We start from the raw sequence: 17,821 nt of genomic DNA, 5'->3' as shown, positions 1-17,821 counted from the left end.
TGTGGCCTAGACCTACTCTATCTGTAAAGTGTCTCAAGATAACTTATGTTATGATTTGATACTATAAATAAAATTGAATTGAATTATGCTAGCAAGTCAATAACATTGTGTACGTTTGACAATCAGTAAATACAACTTGACAGTATGTCTAATAACAAGACAAGCTAGCTATCAGCCATGCCATTGTCCCTCAATCAATATCAAGACTTTCACAAACAAATGACCGGCATGTGTACTGTCGGCCGCAGCCTAAAGTAGCGACCTGAACGGGAATGGGATGAGAGATGATCGCTGTGAAACAAAGTCAGATCAGAGGGGCAGTGTGGAGTGTAACTTACTTGTTGCAGCTTGTGCGTTAGCGCCATTGTGTGGTGTTCAGAGGATGTGGCACGGAAGGACCACACTCAGTGTTGGAAATAAGATATTCAGATTGTTTTTCCATTTAATGGAAAAGTATTCACCCAGACCATTACGTTAGAAACGTAATGCTCTACACTTTAGTCGGTCCACTTTTTGCAGTGAAATCTTCGCTCCTGCTGTATATATTATACAACCATAATCTATTGTTGACCTCATATTGCCCTATAATTAATGCCAGTCACATCCGGTCAGAGTTTGTATATATAAATTAAATGCAAAAAAAGTCATGATTCTAAGTGTTTGATATGTATTTTCCATGACCCAGCTAGGCCTAAATTCAGAGACCCACTCCATCTGCTGACCATACAGGCCATAATTCGGTAACCTGACTCCGCCAGATGGATTGCTTCGCATTTGCGAGATCAGGACGGTCTCACGGTCTCAGGCTAATAATTCGGGCCATCCACACTAAAAACTAACATATGAACACTTTTCAGGTTGATGGGACAAACCGGTTAGTGTGCACTTAACTATTGCCACATCCAGCTGATACAGGAGCATTATTAGCATTCATTAGGAGAGTTGTTTCTAGCCACTTGGTGCAAGTCCAGCATTCACCAACTCCAGAGGGAAAAATCCAGCTTTTTAGCTAAATGCAACACTATATCTGTCTGTCTGCTGTTGTGGTGCTGTGCAGATAGAGTAAGGAGGGTTCTTAGAGCTTTTCTTTTGAAAATAGCCACCTGCTGCAGCCGAAAATGATTACGTGGGTGAACCAAAACAGTAAGTTGTGGGCCGTAAAATCAAAACATTTAGCTGAAAGATGCCATAACGCTCCGTAGAGCTGTAGGGAACTGCAGAGTCGGCTGTTGATTCTCAGTGAGTTGATCATTACGCAGTCATTTGTTCCATTGTTATTATGAAAATATTGATATATCTGCTTTAAACTTGCTTAACTAACAATCTTTAGACCAAAAGATGCAAATGAAGCAATTTGCCAACGATCAAACGGGCAAAAAGAGCATTAAGAAAAAGGATTACCTTAACATTCCTGAATAATGTAACAGATTATCTATCCAGCTAACACTAGCACATAGAGGCTTATGTCATTTAAGTGTTGCTTGCATATGCACCTTCTCACCATCTGGCTAACGCAACATAACAGAAATCCGTCTCAGATATTAGAAAAGCCAAGGGCAATCCCAAAGCAACAGATAGCTATCCAGGGAATATTATCTGTCAGATTTTGTTTATAGCTAATACATGTTACTAATTGGCATTCAACCTAATACAACCTTGTGGCAGTTTCACTAAACACTTTACATTGTTGTGTCTACACCCTGTATTTGAATTTTGTTTTCAGAATATAGCCTCTCTCCATGGCTCATGTTCTGGCAATGCAGCTGTAAGCAAGTCCATAACCGCAATTAGTCATCTTCCGCTGAGATAGAGATTTAAACGCCCCGAGAAGCTATCAAACCAGTTTAGTGACACCAGATTCTGAAAATACTTCAGTGGACTAAAATAAAGCTCAATGATCTGAGTCACTGTCACTTTTTTTTATGTTCTTTGCAAACCTTATATCATCTATTCCAACATAATTGAAATCTAACTTGATACTTCAGAAGATACAAAGGGATGAACTGGGACCACTATGATGCAACTATTACAGTGAAAGAGACTGAAATCTCTTACCTCTTAGTGTAATGATGTGGGAAAATCTCACCCTGTTTTCCCAGATTGTCTCATCTGCTTTATCTTTATAGAAAATTTTTATTAGATTGACATTTTTTCTTTCATAAGCAAGCACAGGTTTCACCAGTTGGATTGCAAAATGTCAGCAAGGGCAAACTAATTAATCAAAATGAGATTTTCGGTTTTTGATTTCTCCTCTTTCATGTCTACTCAAAACTAACTGACTCTCAGCCCCCCCTGATTACTTTATTTTTGTGTTGTAGTAAAAGTGCAGCTTTCTCCCCTGACACTGTAATTTAGTATAGTCTGTGATCAGATCTTCCCTTCTTGCCCGTGTTGGAAAATGCAGCAACGTGACCTGAGCACATAGCCTGCCAATTCTCGGCTGCTCCTGCTGAGCTGCGGAGGCGTGACTCAGGCAAACATCCCCCCGCTAGGCCGAGTCCCCGCAGCTAAACCCCTGATGGAATATCAGAGCATCTGTACCCCCCGCGGCGCACCTTTCAAACAGCGCAAGGCCATCTTCTCCCAGCACCAGCATTTTTCAAAGGCAGAGCCAACGCTTGGGGAATAAATTATCACCACATCCCGAGCCCATCTGCTGGAGCAACACCTGGGAGGGCGTTTTCACCGATTCTCCAGCCCACACTAGGTGGGAAACTCTCACCCTGCAACACTAATAAAGAATCCCTTTTCATGCACCTCCTTCCCACTGTCTTCCAGAGGTGAAGAGTAAAGGGGACATCTGATACAAAAATTAATTATCTTTTTTTTTTGTTTTTTATCTTCTCCATCTTATTTCTTTCATCTCAGTTCTGATATCAGATATTACTTTAAAGTGGATGAAAAAGAACCATGAGCTATTTCCTCGTGGCCAATGCAAAAATCACAAAGGTGTGTCAATGAGTAACCTAATGGAATATAATAAATCATAAGAGCCAGCACATTTTCATTTAGAATAGATGACAATCTAAGGCAATAAAAGCTGTGAAGCTCCAATATTTCCTTAAAATGAAATCCTCTCCCCCTCCCACCCCCCCCCCCCCCTTTTTCTTTCCTCCTGAAGGGTGTTTTGGCAGGGTTTTCTGATTACATGGTTCACATAGCTTTGACAAAAGAGGAAATTGGTTTCTTCATTATTCCATCCCACTGGGACACAACAGGTCTCCAGCGGACAAAGATGGTCTTGACCTGACCTTGGTAAATATTCAGATGTTGTGCATTCCAAATGAGGAACACGAAACAAAGAGGAAGAGTGACAGAAATCACCTCAGCACATCCTTTTGTTGTACTTGAACACAGAAACACACATTTGGTCATAAACCGGTACACAGCAACACTGATTGTGTATGGATTGAAGCAACTGGAATAGAATACATTTGTCTTACATTGCACATTGCTTTATTTCTCTCCCTGTAATATAAAAGGGACAGAGCATGCTGCTCTATGTCCAGGTGTGCTGTAAGATCAGACATGTTGGAGTACTGAATCAGATTAAAGCCGAGACTGGGTAAACCCAGCCTGAGCTGCAGGGCGAAATCAAATCACCGGCAGATCTGGTATATTTTTCTATCCTGCTTCCGTTACAAATCTGCGGGGACCAATCCCAAACTGGCTTATCCACCTGGCGCGCTATTGGCGGGTTTAACACGATGACGATTATAGGAGCCATGTATATTATGTTTGTTTATGGTTTATAGTTTTTACCTATTACGTAACGTAGGACGTCATGGGGGTTGGTCTCACAATAATCAGTCTATTGATATACCTGGACACCTGCGTGGCGGGGGCTACAGAGGGGGTGAAACTTTTTGCAGTATTTTTCAGGCAACTGGATTTTGTTTATTAATGTGTTTCCCGACTTTCAAATGAACAATAAATCCTTGAAAGCATATCTCGGAGTGGATCTGAATTATTCAAACGGCGCGTCATACAGGTGACTGTTCCCCGACTCAGCCTCTCGGCGGCTTATGGAGGTTGCAAAGAAGTCGCTACACGATAGAGAAGCGACGGCAAGCAGCTTTGTTTACATTCAACATGGCGGCCACCGAAGCGCAGCAACCATTGATGTATTAAAAGGTCCCATGGCATGAAAATTTCACTTCTTGGTTTTTTTTACAATTAATATGAGTTCCCCCCAGCCTGCCTACGGTCCCCCAGTGGCTAGAAATGGCAATAGGTGTAAACTGCTCTGCCTTTGAGAAAATGAAAGCTCAGATGGGCCGATCTGGAATCTTGCTCCTTATGAGGTCATGATCTCCCTGTGCAGAGTAAAGCTTGGTGATAGTGACAGTTGCATTAGGCATCTACACTACTACGTTTTGGTTTAAAAACGAATATCTTTTGTTACGTTTTGCTTCGCATCCACACTACTGCGGTGTTTCCGAGCTCCTAAAACAGAGACATTTGGAAACACTGCTGCCCTTGTGTTTGAAAACTCCAGGGTTGCTTTGTAGTCTGGACAGGCACAAACGGAGACACACGTCAGTCAGTCTCATCCGTTAGGTAGCTTACATCCATTTCAGTAACCTTGTCCTAGCTCCAAAATAATAAATCCCTACTCGTACTTTTAACTTTTGTTGGCCAGTTTTTGTCTCAAAAACGTCGCAAAAAAATGAAAACGTAGTAGTGTAGTTGTAACCTTAACCCATCTAATGGACTTCCTCAAATAGCTTTTCTGCCCTGCGTTACATGGTGTGTTATGGCGCCTACCCACTGCTAGTACCAGCTCTGCTCGGCCGCGCTGCCCCGTCCTCCATTTACCATTGCAGATTTAGTACCGCCTCATGCGTGAGGCGAGCGTGGCTGGTCGTCATAGCGACGTCGCAGTAAACTGCAGTGACCTAAAGCCACACACAAACAGAACGTCGAAGGTGTGTTGTTTTTGACTCTCGGCATGTGGCTGTTCCCACAGCCAGAAGACACATTTTGTTTCAAAAGAAGCTGGAGGCAGCAAAAAAACATGGCGGGTTTGCTCAGGACACCCCTGTCAGCAATTAGTGACGATTCTCTCCGACCAATCAGTAGCCTGCAGGTTATCACTTCACATTTTGGTATTGTCTCAGCTCGCTTGGAACCTCGACGGAGGGGATACTAAAAAAAGTAACTGTTGGCAGGTACCAGGGACTATTTATCATAATGGAAAACCAAAAAAGGTGAGTAGAGTCAAGCAGGTACCATGTAATGGAAAAACAGCATTATACTGCATAACTGTCCGGTGTTGTCTTCCTTTAAAGGTGCTCTAAGCGATGTTGGGTGACGTTCCTTCTTGTTACTTCTAAACGCGTGACATCGCTTAGAGCACCTTTAATGAAGCCAGTTTGGTTGCGTATCATAAATGGTGTAATACTGTAGTTTCAATTCTGTCAGCAAGGGCTTTAAAGCTCCCATATTATGCTCATTTTCAGGTTCATAATTGTATTTTAAGGTTGTACCAGAATAGGTTTACATGGTTTAATTTTCAAAAAACACCATATTTTTGTTGTACTGCACAACTCTCTCTCACTGCTGCAGATCCTCATTTCACCTGGTCTCTGTTAAGCTACAGAGTGATACCTCTTTTCTTCTTCTGTACTATCTTTGATTGCACTCGCACATGCGCAGTAGCTCAGATGTAGATCATGTCAGCTAGCTAGCTCCATAGACCGTAAAAGAAAGGTTGTTTCTCCAACTTCGGTCAGTTACAAGGCAGGATTAGCTGGGAGACTTCTTGTAAACGAGGGCGCACATGTAAGTAGTTCTTTTTGTAGATTATGGTTAACTTGTCTGTGTTGTAGCAGTGCTTTGCTATTGAGAACGAGGTAGCATGCTAGCATTAGCCGCTAGCAAGCTTTAGCCACTAGAATGCGTGCAGATTTTGACCAGCTCACCAGGAGACTGAAGGCAGGACACATTCAGAAACCGTATCTTACTCATAACAGCATGGATGGATTTTTTTCAAAGTTTGTCTGCGTGTGGAAGCACCAGAGACACAAAATAACACCACAAATCCCAGAAAAAGTGATTTTTTCATAATATGGGCACTTTAATAACTATTTTATTGTCTGTGTCTGAACAATAATAAGCAATAGTTGGAAGGTTTGTCAGGTTTCAGTGGCGGTTTAACACTGATAACATTTAAGTGGAATGGGATTTTAGAAATGTGTAGATTGAGGTTTCTTTTTATTATTCTGGTAAAATTAGGTGAAATGGTTTGCCTAAAATGTTTAAACACCACCTGTGGAATATTTGATTAACCTTTCGATGAATATTAAAAAACATGAACAAAGTGGGCATAAGTGGCAGCATGAATATAAGCCTTTAGCTATTATGTAGCATGACACATGAGCAACATACTTAATAAGATCTCCAATATTTTTGTTCTTGTTAATTGTACAAAGCAAGTGTATCTTGTACACAGTTTAAATATTATAAAAATATATCTACTATAAATTATACATTTATAAAAAAAAATACTACACACCTGACAAAAATAACTTTAGGTAATCATACTGTAAGTAAAGTCCCTGAAGCTATAATTAGTGTTAAGATTCCAGTTGGATGATATCATTAATTATCCAAAGTATCTAATTACTGAGGAGCAGTATATGTTTATGTCAAAAATGCAAATCACACATCGCTGTATAATAACGCTCACAACATTCTTCTTTCCTTTCCAAATTTAATTCGGTAAAATCTGTCCCAAATGCCATCTAAACTCTGCAGTATCTGAGTTTGACTTTTAAAACTAAACTAAGTAATGTCAATCATCAAACATATTACTTAAAACAAGAGAGGAAGCTTGTGTGTCTGCGGAGGTTGCATTTTTTTTATTTTTTTTTTTTAATACAAGTGAGCAATGTCATCTTCCTCTTTTTACTTGTGCATGTATCACTGGTAGACAGACTGAATGAGTATTGACTATGCCTGGAATAATAGCTTACAAAGCACAAAGTCGGCCCTATTCAAATATTGCTCCCTTGCAAACGCAGACTCATGAGCTCCACTGAATCCTCCCCCCAATAATTTGATTTCCCTCCTTTCCCTCCACTCTGACTCGCGTCCTTGCAACTCCCCCCCCCCACTCTCGTCTGTGGAGTGTTCTCTCCCTCAGGATCTCCCGCCATATGTCGCTCTATCTACCCTTCCTACCTTCAGCATCCAGCTTCCCTGCAACGGAATTAATATTTCACAGGCGGCTCCTCGGCCATTTTTCTTGCTGACGAATTGGAGGTGGAAAGAGAGTTTCCGACCAGCCACAGAACAATAAATATTAAAGCGTTTCCCTTGGAAGTTCTCCAATCCGGCGCTCCTTATGTACACTGTCAAACGCGTGCTCTCGTGCCATTTCTCTCTTTCCCTGTCTTAGTCCCACTCCTTCTGCATCCATCTATCCCTCCCATCTCATCTGCTGCGCCATCTGTGCAGCTGTAATAAGCAGGACTCCTCGTGTGCTCTCTTTCACTCCCTTGCTTTCTCTTCTCTCCTGATTGTGGCTCATCAGCCTCTCCAGGCATGGCCTCACCCCCCAACGGCTCTTTGACTGACTCGTTTGCGTCACACGATGGAGCTATATCGTGCAGTCAGACTCCCTGTGTGCAGAAATGTCTCACGACGCTTTCCTCGCACACACACACACTATACGTCCTAGACATTAGGCAGCAAGCCCAGCCAGTTAACACAACGCTTGCTTTTCATATTTGGGTGAAAGTGTGCTGCAAGCGTAGACGTGATAACCTTCCACGGGCTCTCTCCGTGGCATGTACAGGATGCGTAATCTCTCACAATTACTCCGACAAACAACTTTAACAGTGAAGAGGGCACAGCCCCAGATCTAACAATTCAAGTCCTCAGCAACAGCACACTATTGATCGGAGCCAGTCATCACACTGACATCTCACTTAGCCGGATAATTGAAAAAATCAGTGTGTGCGATTATCTTCGCTTACGGTCCAAACAACAAAAACCATCTTCGAAGACAAACTCTTGAATGTGTGATTCGGGTGTTTTCCATTTACCATGTGAAGTGTCTGGTAAAAGCCTTCCAACAGCAGGCGAGGACACTGTGCCACGCTGCACATGGTGATAGGCTTTTGTGGTCTCCATTTTGACTGTATGCCCACCAGAACCAAATGGCATGACTGGGAAAACAAGGCGTCTCATCCAATACAACAAAGGGCTCTTCTGCCTCATAGTGGAGCACTTTGGCAACAGTCCTAAATGTTCTGGACAGGAGGAGGGGCATCGAAGCGAAAAACTGTGTGTTCATCCTTCTGAGATGTATAGAAAAATAAATACAAGTCTTGTCAGAACAAGAGAATCAGATCAGATACACAAACATGAGAGCAATTAATCTGTTTAGAGTCCCTGATCAATCTGGTTTTCTAATTTTAAGATATATTTACTTAATGTTTAGATAAAGTGGGATTTCAAAATAATAAGCCATTTTCACAAACCTTAAAAGAACACGCCGACTTATTGGGACTTTGTCTTATTCACCGTGTCCCCCAGAGTTAGATAAGTCCATACATACCATTCTCATCTCTGTGCGTGTCGTAACTCTGTCTGACGGACCCACCGCTAGCCTAGCTTAGCACAGATCCTGGAGGTAACCGGCTCCATCTAGCCTACTGCTCCCAATAAGTGACAAAATAACGCCAACATTTTCCTGTTTACATGTTGTGATTTGTATAGTCACAGCGTGTACAAATAACAAGGTCACATGAGACACAGCCATCTTCTAACCGTATAGGGAGCCAAAGTCACGCCCCTTCCGGTGGACCTCATGGGACCTTAACTCAGAAAAAATATTAACGGTAGTGAACGGGGAGAAGCAAATTATTTTTTGATCCCGTTTGAATTGAGCCATGGATTACAAATATGATGTTCGTCAATTTAAAAAGATAATTTTTCAACGAAGAAAAGAAAGAAAGAAAGTCTCAGTTAGCCGTAGGTTTGTCATATGACAACTTAGTTTTGTGTGAAACCGCTCAGTGAACTACATCTCCCGTCTCACACAATCTACCTCACCTAGCTTGACGCTCGGCTTTCTCGCTAGCTAGCTTAGCTCTGTTAAACAACACATGTAACATTATCTTAACGGCTGTGTTTTATCCAGTCAAGTGTTTTCAGCAGATAAGCAAAAGAACAAGCGAGATCCTCTGCTCATTAGAGTAACGTTACATCCCCGGTACGATACATAGAGACATCGTAGCTTCAGCCAGACGTCATCCATGAAGAGTGTAGTCTTTCCAATTAAGTATTTTCACAGTCTTATACTGAGACTTTCTTCTGTTGAAAAATTATTTTATATTGAGGAACACCATATTTGTAATCCATGGCTCAATTCAAATGGGATCAAAAAATAATTATTATCTCTCCATTGACCCTCGTTCATAATGCAACATCCCATTGGCCGGAAGTAGAAGGGCGTGACTTCGGCTCTCTATACATACTGGGAACCATATTCTCAGAGGGCGAAGCACTGCTACTTCTGCTTCTTGGACGGAGTGATTTGCTCGTGGCACCTGAGAAGCCCCGTGGTGAGGAGCAGAGAGTAACAACGGTGCTTTTCAGGTGTTGCGCTAATCACTCCGCCCAAGTAGCAGTACTTCGCCTTCTGAGAATATAGTTCCCAGTATGTATACGGTTAGAAGATGGCTGTGTCTCATGTGACCTTGTTATTTGTACACGCTGTGACTATACAAATCACAACATGTCAATAGGAACATGTTGGCGTTATTTTGTCACTTATTGGGAGCAGTAGGCTAGATGGAGCCGGTTACCTCCAGGATCTGTGCTAAGCTAGGCTAGCGGTGGGTGAGTCAGACAGAGTTACGACACGCACAGAGATGAGAAGGGTATGTATGGACTTATCTAACTCTGGGGGACACGGTGAATGAGACAAAGTCCCAATAAGTCGGCATGTTCCTTTAAAAGGCCCTGAAAGGCTAGCATATCAGAATCTTACTCTGAGCCATGTCATACTACATGAACATACTATTTTTTGCCAAAGTTGGAAAAGTTCACACTAGAGATCTTTTTATTTGTGTTTTTATCGGAGCTTTCCTCACTGGTTTGGGCACAACTCAGCTGGAAAAATGGGATGTTGCATACTTCTGTGCACCAATCCGAGTTTATCTACATTTAAAAGCGCGAGAACAGATGTGATGTGAACCCAATCCCTGAGTGTTAAACGGATACTAAGGATATTTTTCTGAACTTTAACTGTTGCATATTATAAAGCCATTGCAATTTCAAATACAGACGGTTTAAGCTGAATAAAAATTAAGTGAGCTCTTTACAACCTTAAAAAAAAAAAAAAAACATATCAAAGGTTTATGGTGGGTCTTTGAATCAGACATGCTGCGTGAAAGCAAAGTTGATGAAGACAGAATATGTCCACTTGACGATATAATAGAGAAATCAGGTAACCAGGGATATAAAACGTGTGAACTGCATAAGCAGGGTGAATTGCTTTTGATGGTTTTTTATTCATATTATATATATATATATATATATATATATATATATATATATATATATATACACACACACACACACACACACATATATATACACACATACATACATAACATTACATTTTCTCTCACCGATAGTTCTTCCTTCCATTAGATGGGATTTTAAAATCTCTAAAGCAGGAGAAATTCCATAGGAACGATTCCTGAAGAGTTATTGATTATAAAACGCCTGATATCTCTGGACAGTGCAGAATCAATATCACTAAGCTAGCTCATATCTATCCATATAATGCCTCCAGTTAGCCAATCCTTCCAGTTTAGAGGTCAAGGAGTTGGCCTAGCCTCCAAACAGTTTAGCTGCTAAGCCAGAGACAAACCAATTGGTTTGTGGAGGCTACGCTCATAATTAGGGGAATGCATTACACAGGAAGGCCTGCATGATCCCTCAATGAGTTATTGATCAGAGCCTGTTGAATGGGAGCCAGTGGTCACCATCTCTGTCTCTCGGATTCTCCATCAGAGGACATACAGACAGCCTCCCTGCCAGGGGTGGAATGTACCTAAGTACATTTACTCAAGTACTGTACTTAAGTACAAATGTTGAGATACTTGTACTTTACTTGAGTCTTCACTTTTCATGCCACTTTCTACTTCTACTACGCTACATTTCAGAGAAATATTCTACTTTTTACTCCACTAAATTCATCTGTTACAGCTTTAGTTACTAGTTACTTTACACATTAAGATTTCTGCACACAAAACACATGTAGTTTATAAAATCTGATGTTTTATTATAAATGAAACTAGCCAACAATATAAGGGCCTACAAGTCCAGCTGAAATGATTAGACCATTAAACACACAACTGTTCCTTTACACCACATGTGTTAAACTCAAGGCCCGCGGGCCTAATCTGGGCCCTCGCACATTCTGATCCGGCCTGTATATCAATTTAGGTTCACAATACATTTTGACCCACCCCCCATACACACTAAGAAGGCTCGACACAACATGAAACTTTGCTTGTTCGTCAGTAAACTGTTAATGTGCACTAGCCACTTGTGTTAAATCATTTACCGGAAATGACAAGCGGGATGAGTGTGACGAACGCAACACATGGCAGCTGATTGGACGAACGCGTCACGTGGAAATAGGCCATGCAGTTGCTGAATCTGTCTTCAGTTCAGATCAACAAAGGTCAGTTTAAAAGATTTTCGTCAGATTTGGAGAGGCGCCGAGCCGACCACGCCTCAAGTGGAGTGCATGGGTGTATTAAGAGAATGGTGGAGTGTGCAGTGCTGCAGGTCACATCACGTGTATGAATGGAAAGTGGGAGAGATAAGGAAGGCTGCCCGGAGTTGGAGGATGCACCAGCGTCATATAAGTCTGGTGTGTGGGAAATTTTTTATATATAATATGCATAAGTATATTTCTGGAGTGTTAGAGATTAAAAGAAAAAATAACAAGAACCGTAGAGAACCGAAAACCGTGACCCTAAAACCGTGATACGAACCGAACCGTGGGTTTTGTGAACCGTACCATCCCTACTTCTTAGTGTTTTAAAAATAGCTATTTTGAGGCTAGCATAAAAGTGCCCCTACCACTCCCATTCAAAAGGCCATTTGACCGAAAAACGAAAATACGGTAAATCATAAAAGTGACGCTTCCGTCCTAGATATGCTTTTAAACTAAAGTTTGACTTGGGTACATTCACACAAAAGACCCTAGGTTACATTTTGGCGAGAGTAACGCTTTAAGTAAAGGATCCGAATACTTCTTCCACCGCTGCACATGCCCATCGTGGGTTAGGGCTGTGCTCGATTGAAGAAATTCTTAGTCGACTAACACTCATTCAATTGTATCGACTAATCGATTAGTTGATTTAATCGACAGATCTGTAAATCTGAGTTTCTCCGCAAAAAGTCACGCAAAAGCACCACTTTAATTCTTGTGTTTACCAGAGATGTGCTCATACGTTTTTTTGGAAATAAGTCATTCAGCATGAAAAAAAAAAAGCATAAAACATGACTAATCGACTAAAGAAATCTAAGTTGACTAAGACCAAAACGACCGATTAGTCGACTAAAAGGGAGCAGCCCTATCGTGGGTCTTCACAGACTGCGGGATGTGGGTGGCTGGACGGGGATTATGGTGGTGGTGCAGAGCTGGGTTCCTGCAGCTGCGAGCGGGACTTGGCGGCTCCGGGACGACTCGGAGGATAAAGAGCATCCTTTGTGATGTGTGCCGCCGGGGCTAGTGAGGGCTGAGCAGGGGAACAGTAATGAAGCTCAGGCCTCCGTCTAGAGCCGCGCAGACATTCAGAGGTATGAATCCACTCTCCATTGTCCCACGCGCCTACTCTTGTCACTTCCACAGCTGTTTGATAAGATTGCACACATTTCTGCCCATAATCCTGCATCTCATTCGCATTATGGAAATCAGGGACTGTGTTAGACACAGTAGTATTTTGCTTTTTACATATCTAAGGCCAGAGGATAATAAAGTAGACTTGCATGATATGCATGTAGAATTTTAAAGACGTGAATAAATGATATTACTATATATGTAAATATTTTCCATGAAGAGCAATAAATCTAAAATGTGAAGCACTCTAAAAGAAAGAAAAAAAAAAAAAAAAAGTTTCTATGTGCATGCTAGTTTGTATGCTGCGGCAGTTTCCGGATGACTGGCGAGGACAAGACATCCTGACCTTTGCTTCCACAACAACATGTAATGCACTTGTCACCGCTGTTTTACAATTCACGGGCCGCCCACGGAACGTGCTTCCCCCGAAAAATGTCCTCACAATTTGTGTAATTAAAAAAGCCACACGGTACGTGCACACACAAACACATCGTACTTTTACCTCACCGCCACTTAAATGCCGGACAACTTATTCCACACTTTACAGCTCCATCTCATTATGTGAGCACAACACAGTTCTGCTAAAACGCCATAGTAATGTGCGAGTTATCAAAAAGGAGCAGGTTCTACTTGAGTTGCTGCTGTCCGTGAAGGGCTGAAAACATAATGACTGCTGCCTGCTGCTTAAACCTCTCGAAACACAGCGTCACACACAGCTGCGACTGTGTGGGTGTCATAGTTATGCATTGGGATAAATAAAAAATGATGATATGGCTTGTAGATGGAGACTCAGAATAGCACATTCTTTGGGGTTGCACGAACCGCTGCACCCGTTTGCCTTTAGCCCATTTCGGTTGCACACTCAATCGGTTGTGTGCACTCATGCTAAGGAGAGAGATGCTGTGAAATCCCTGACAGGGCCTCATATCTTCACACCCAAGAGGGATGCATTTTCTTCTTTAAGAAGCAAATTTCTCATTACTTTTTTTTTTTTACCATCTGAATTTCATGCTTGGCCTGTATTTCACCATAGATGTAAAGCAGAAATGCTAAAGACAGAATGCCTTGTTTGGAACAATCAGTAACTGGAAAAAAAAAAAAAACAGTTGATTTGCCTTTGTTTCTTTTGTGTGAGTTTCAAGCTCTCTAACATCTTTCACTCTGTGGTTTAAAAATGGAGGGAGAACACAATTAGCTGTAATGTCAAAGTAGACTATTTTGATGTCAAAGGGTTTTAACTGTATAACTACGGTGGTCCTTTGGCAAAATTACACCAGAACTTTAAGATGTTCATGAAATGAAACAGTTTTGTAAAAATTTGTGGTCAATTTTAGCCCTTTTTTTAAAACTTGAGCCCCATGCACCTGAAAAATAATTGCCAAAAAAAAAAAAAAAAAAAAAAAAAAGTGTGTGTATCATCTATTGTGAGCTAAGGAGTTCTGCTCTTGGATTACCACAACATCGTAAAACTACACCCAAAATCTAGATTCAGAAAAACATTCAGAGCCATTTTCAGAAAATAGTGCTCAGTCAGCCTTTAGTCAAAATTGCATGAATCTCTTATTTTCAAAAAAGGTATAGATACTGCATTTTCCATAGATAAATATCCAATTTCATTTGTAATACCACCTCACCTTTGTAGCAATTGCCCTGTGGATCAGCATTAAAGTTAGTTGGATCAGAATATTGGTGTCTTTGCAGTTACATAATTCAGTGTTTCCCCTACCATGATGGTCCAAAATGATATTCAAATGCACAGTTAGCACAGTGAAGTAAAAAAAATAAAAACTACATTGAAAGGGTGCCAGGCACCCCTAAATCTCTGGTCCTAGAATTCAAGAATAGATTCAAAGTATTTACATCCAGTAACTACGTGTCTATAAAGTAGTTTTATTGATAGTGGTGGAGTCCACCATTCCCATGCTGGATTCAAATTAACTTTCACACGCACCAGGGACTCCCAGGAAAACGATGCATGGGTGTAATCCAGAGTGATTCTAACTCATTAACGGCTTCACCGTTTATGGTTCACTCTTTCCATCATGTCAGAGCGGTATTAGGTTAACAATAATGCCAATTGAACATCCTACTGCTACTGCTTCACATTAAAGGGTACCGTTTTTTTTCAACCTGGACCCTATTTTCCTATGTTTTTTTATCTAACTAGCTGATTTTATTTTGTTTGTTGACTGTGAATAAAGTGTATTTTAAGAGGCTAAAATAACTTATTTACATGGAGTCTGGTTGCTTTAGCAAACGCAATTTCGCGGATGTTTTCATGTTTAAAAAAAAAAAAAACACAACAGAAAGGTCGACCTCCTTAGAAATCCTTTCCATAATGTTGTCAGACACTTAGAATAATAATCTGAGCCGGTCAGCAGCAAAACAAAACACTTCTGAAGGTAAATACAAGCTGGAAAATTGCCCTATTAAGGCAAGGTAAGGCAAGGCAGCTTTATTTGTATACCACATTTCAGCAACAAGGCAATTCAAAGTGCTTTACATAAAACATTAAAGAGCAGTTGGAAAACAATTGAAAAGCATTAAAAGACAAGAATAAAATGTAAAGAGCAGTTGGAAAACAAAAAAATTAAAAGACAAGAATAAAACGTAGAGTGCAGTACATGACGGCAAATTGTGGTGGAAGTTTTTCTTAAAGCAGCAGGCTTTTAAAGATATCAATTAATGAATCAATTTTATCTTACCCGTACTGCTTGAAATCTCTTCCTGTTCAGTTTTGATCGGAGTGGAAAACAGTCAGAGCGCTCCGCTGTCCTGACCCCCTTCTCTCTGAAATACCTTTTTAAGGTTAGAGGTATGAGGCAGGTGATTTTTGATCCCTGGATAGCCAGTCATCATTGACCCATGGAGCTCTTTTTCTCCGTTTTCTCTTCCAATCTTGTTTTATCGTACAATGTACAATGTGATCGTCACCACAAGGCGAGGTTATTTCTTCGGCAAACCTTCGTAAAAACCCGGGACAGCCCTGTAGACAAAAATCTCAACAACTCGCTTAGGGTGTCAGACTATTTACTATTTCATGTCTTCTGCAGTCCGTCTCTAAATAGTCAAGAGCTTGTTTAAAGTGTCACAGACCATTTTTTTTTTTTTTTTATAAGTAGTCAAAAGCTTCTTTAAAGTGTAACTTCTTCAAAGTGTCAGACTCTTATAGTCAAGAGCTTCTTTAAATTGTCCGACTATTTTTTATTTAATAGTTTCTCAGACCATTTCTGTTCAATTGTAATTGTTTTGGTCTTCAGACCCTTTTGTTAGTTATCAAACTAACTTCGTTGACAGTCCACAGCCTGTCTCTTCTGTAATCTATTGGCATACCCGTATCAAAGAAATAATCAGAAATATGTCCATGTCTGCTAGAGGATGTCACTAATAACTTCAGTTATATATCTTTGTCCTATCTAATGACCCAAAAAAAATTAAGATAAGAATTTAAGGAAGAGCAGTTAAAACAGTTAAACATATAAAAGCAGATAAAATAGGTTATTTAAAGAAAGGCAACATCAAAAAGATAGGTCTTCAACCTTGATTTAAAAGAACAGAGTTGCAGCAGACCTGCAGTTTTCTGGGAGTTTGTTCCAGATATGTGGAGCATAAAAACTTACATTGTAGCTTGTTTCGCCGCTGCCGTCTGCAGCGATCTCGCTTAATACTGGACCAACGTCAGACCATAGACTTAATAATATACAGTCTATGCGTCAGACTGTTGTTCCCATCAGTAGTTACCCTTTAAAAGCTTTCACCTGGTGGAATACAGCGTGGCTTTTATTATAAAGCAGTCACAGGAAGCGCAATGCATTGGTTGGCAGCACTGGGTTTAACACAGAACTGCCCTTGTGGTAAGCTATATGTTGAAAATTCATATTGCTTAACATAGTACTACTAACTATAAAAACCTGTCTAATCCAGTAGCAGCACATTTTATTGAATTCAATCATGTGTAACAAGGGTGTGGCCTGTAGAACATCGGTGCAGTGTTGACATTGATTGTTGATTTTGAAGAATGTCATCAGAATAAATAGAGAAATGCATATGGAGCAAGAGTGTGAGACACCTTTCTCTTACTTTCTTGCACAGAACTGCCACCAGTGGTGGAAGTATTCAGATCCGTTACTGCAGTAAAACTACTAATACCACACTAACTTTAAGGAAAGGTATGTAAGGATCATCAGGAAATTGTACTTAAAGAGCAATGTGTAGGTTGGACACCCCTATATAGCATAGTGTATATTAATGATAAACAACTAGATTTTCAAAACTGGAGGAATATATAACCGCCATAAACAATATTTTGAGATAAAATGGTGATAAAATAACTTCCTTTAGTATTAAAAGTTAAAGTACTTGATGCAGAAAAATCCTTCCACTTTAGAAAGTGGAAAGGATTCAAACAGTTGTGTATTTAATGGTCTAATCATTTCAGCTGGACTTGTAGGCCCTTATATTGTTAAAAACAAAATAATATATTTTATAAACTACATATCTTGTGCGCACACATCTTAACGTGTAAAATAACTAAAGCTGTCAGATGAATATAGTGGAGTAAAAAGTACATTTCTTCTGAAATGTAGCAGAGTAGAAGTAGAAAATGGCAGGAAAAGCAAAGACTCAAGTAAAGGATGGGTACCTCAACATTTGGACTGCAGTACAGTACTTGAGTAAATGTACTTTGTTACATTCCACCACAGAACTGCTGCTGTTCCTTTTTGAGAGCTACATAGCACAGGTGTGCTATGTAGCTCTCAAAAAGGAACAAAGGTTAATTGTAACATGCAAGGTTATGTTGAGTGGTTGAGAGGTGTGGAGGAAGATGAAATGATGCCACAGAAAGTAATGAATTGCCGCACACAGTCCGCACTAAGTTTATTAAAACGTTTCGGTCATAGACTGTAATATGAGGAATATGACCAAAATATCGCATTTTAAATA

The sequence above is a fragment of the Perca flavescens genome, chromosome 3, assembly GCF_004354835.1.
Source record: "Perca flavescens isolate YP-PL-M2 chromosome 3, PFLA_1.0, whole genome shotgun sequence".
Lineage (NCBI taxonomy): Eukaryota > Metazoa > Chordata > Actinopteri > Perciformes > Percidae > Perca > Perca flavescens.
The sequence above is the reverse complement of the archived record's forward strand: the minus strand, read 5'-3'. Positions refer to the sequence as shown.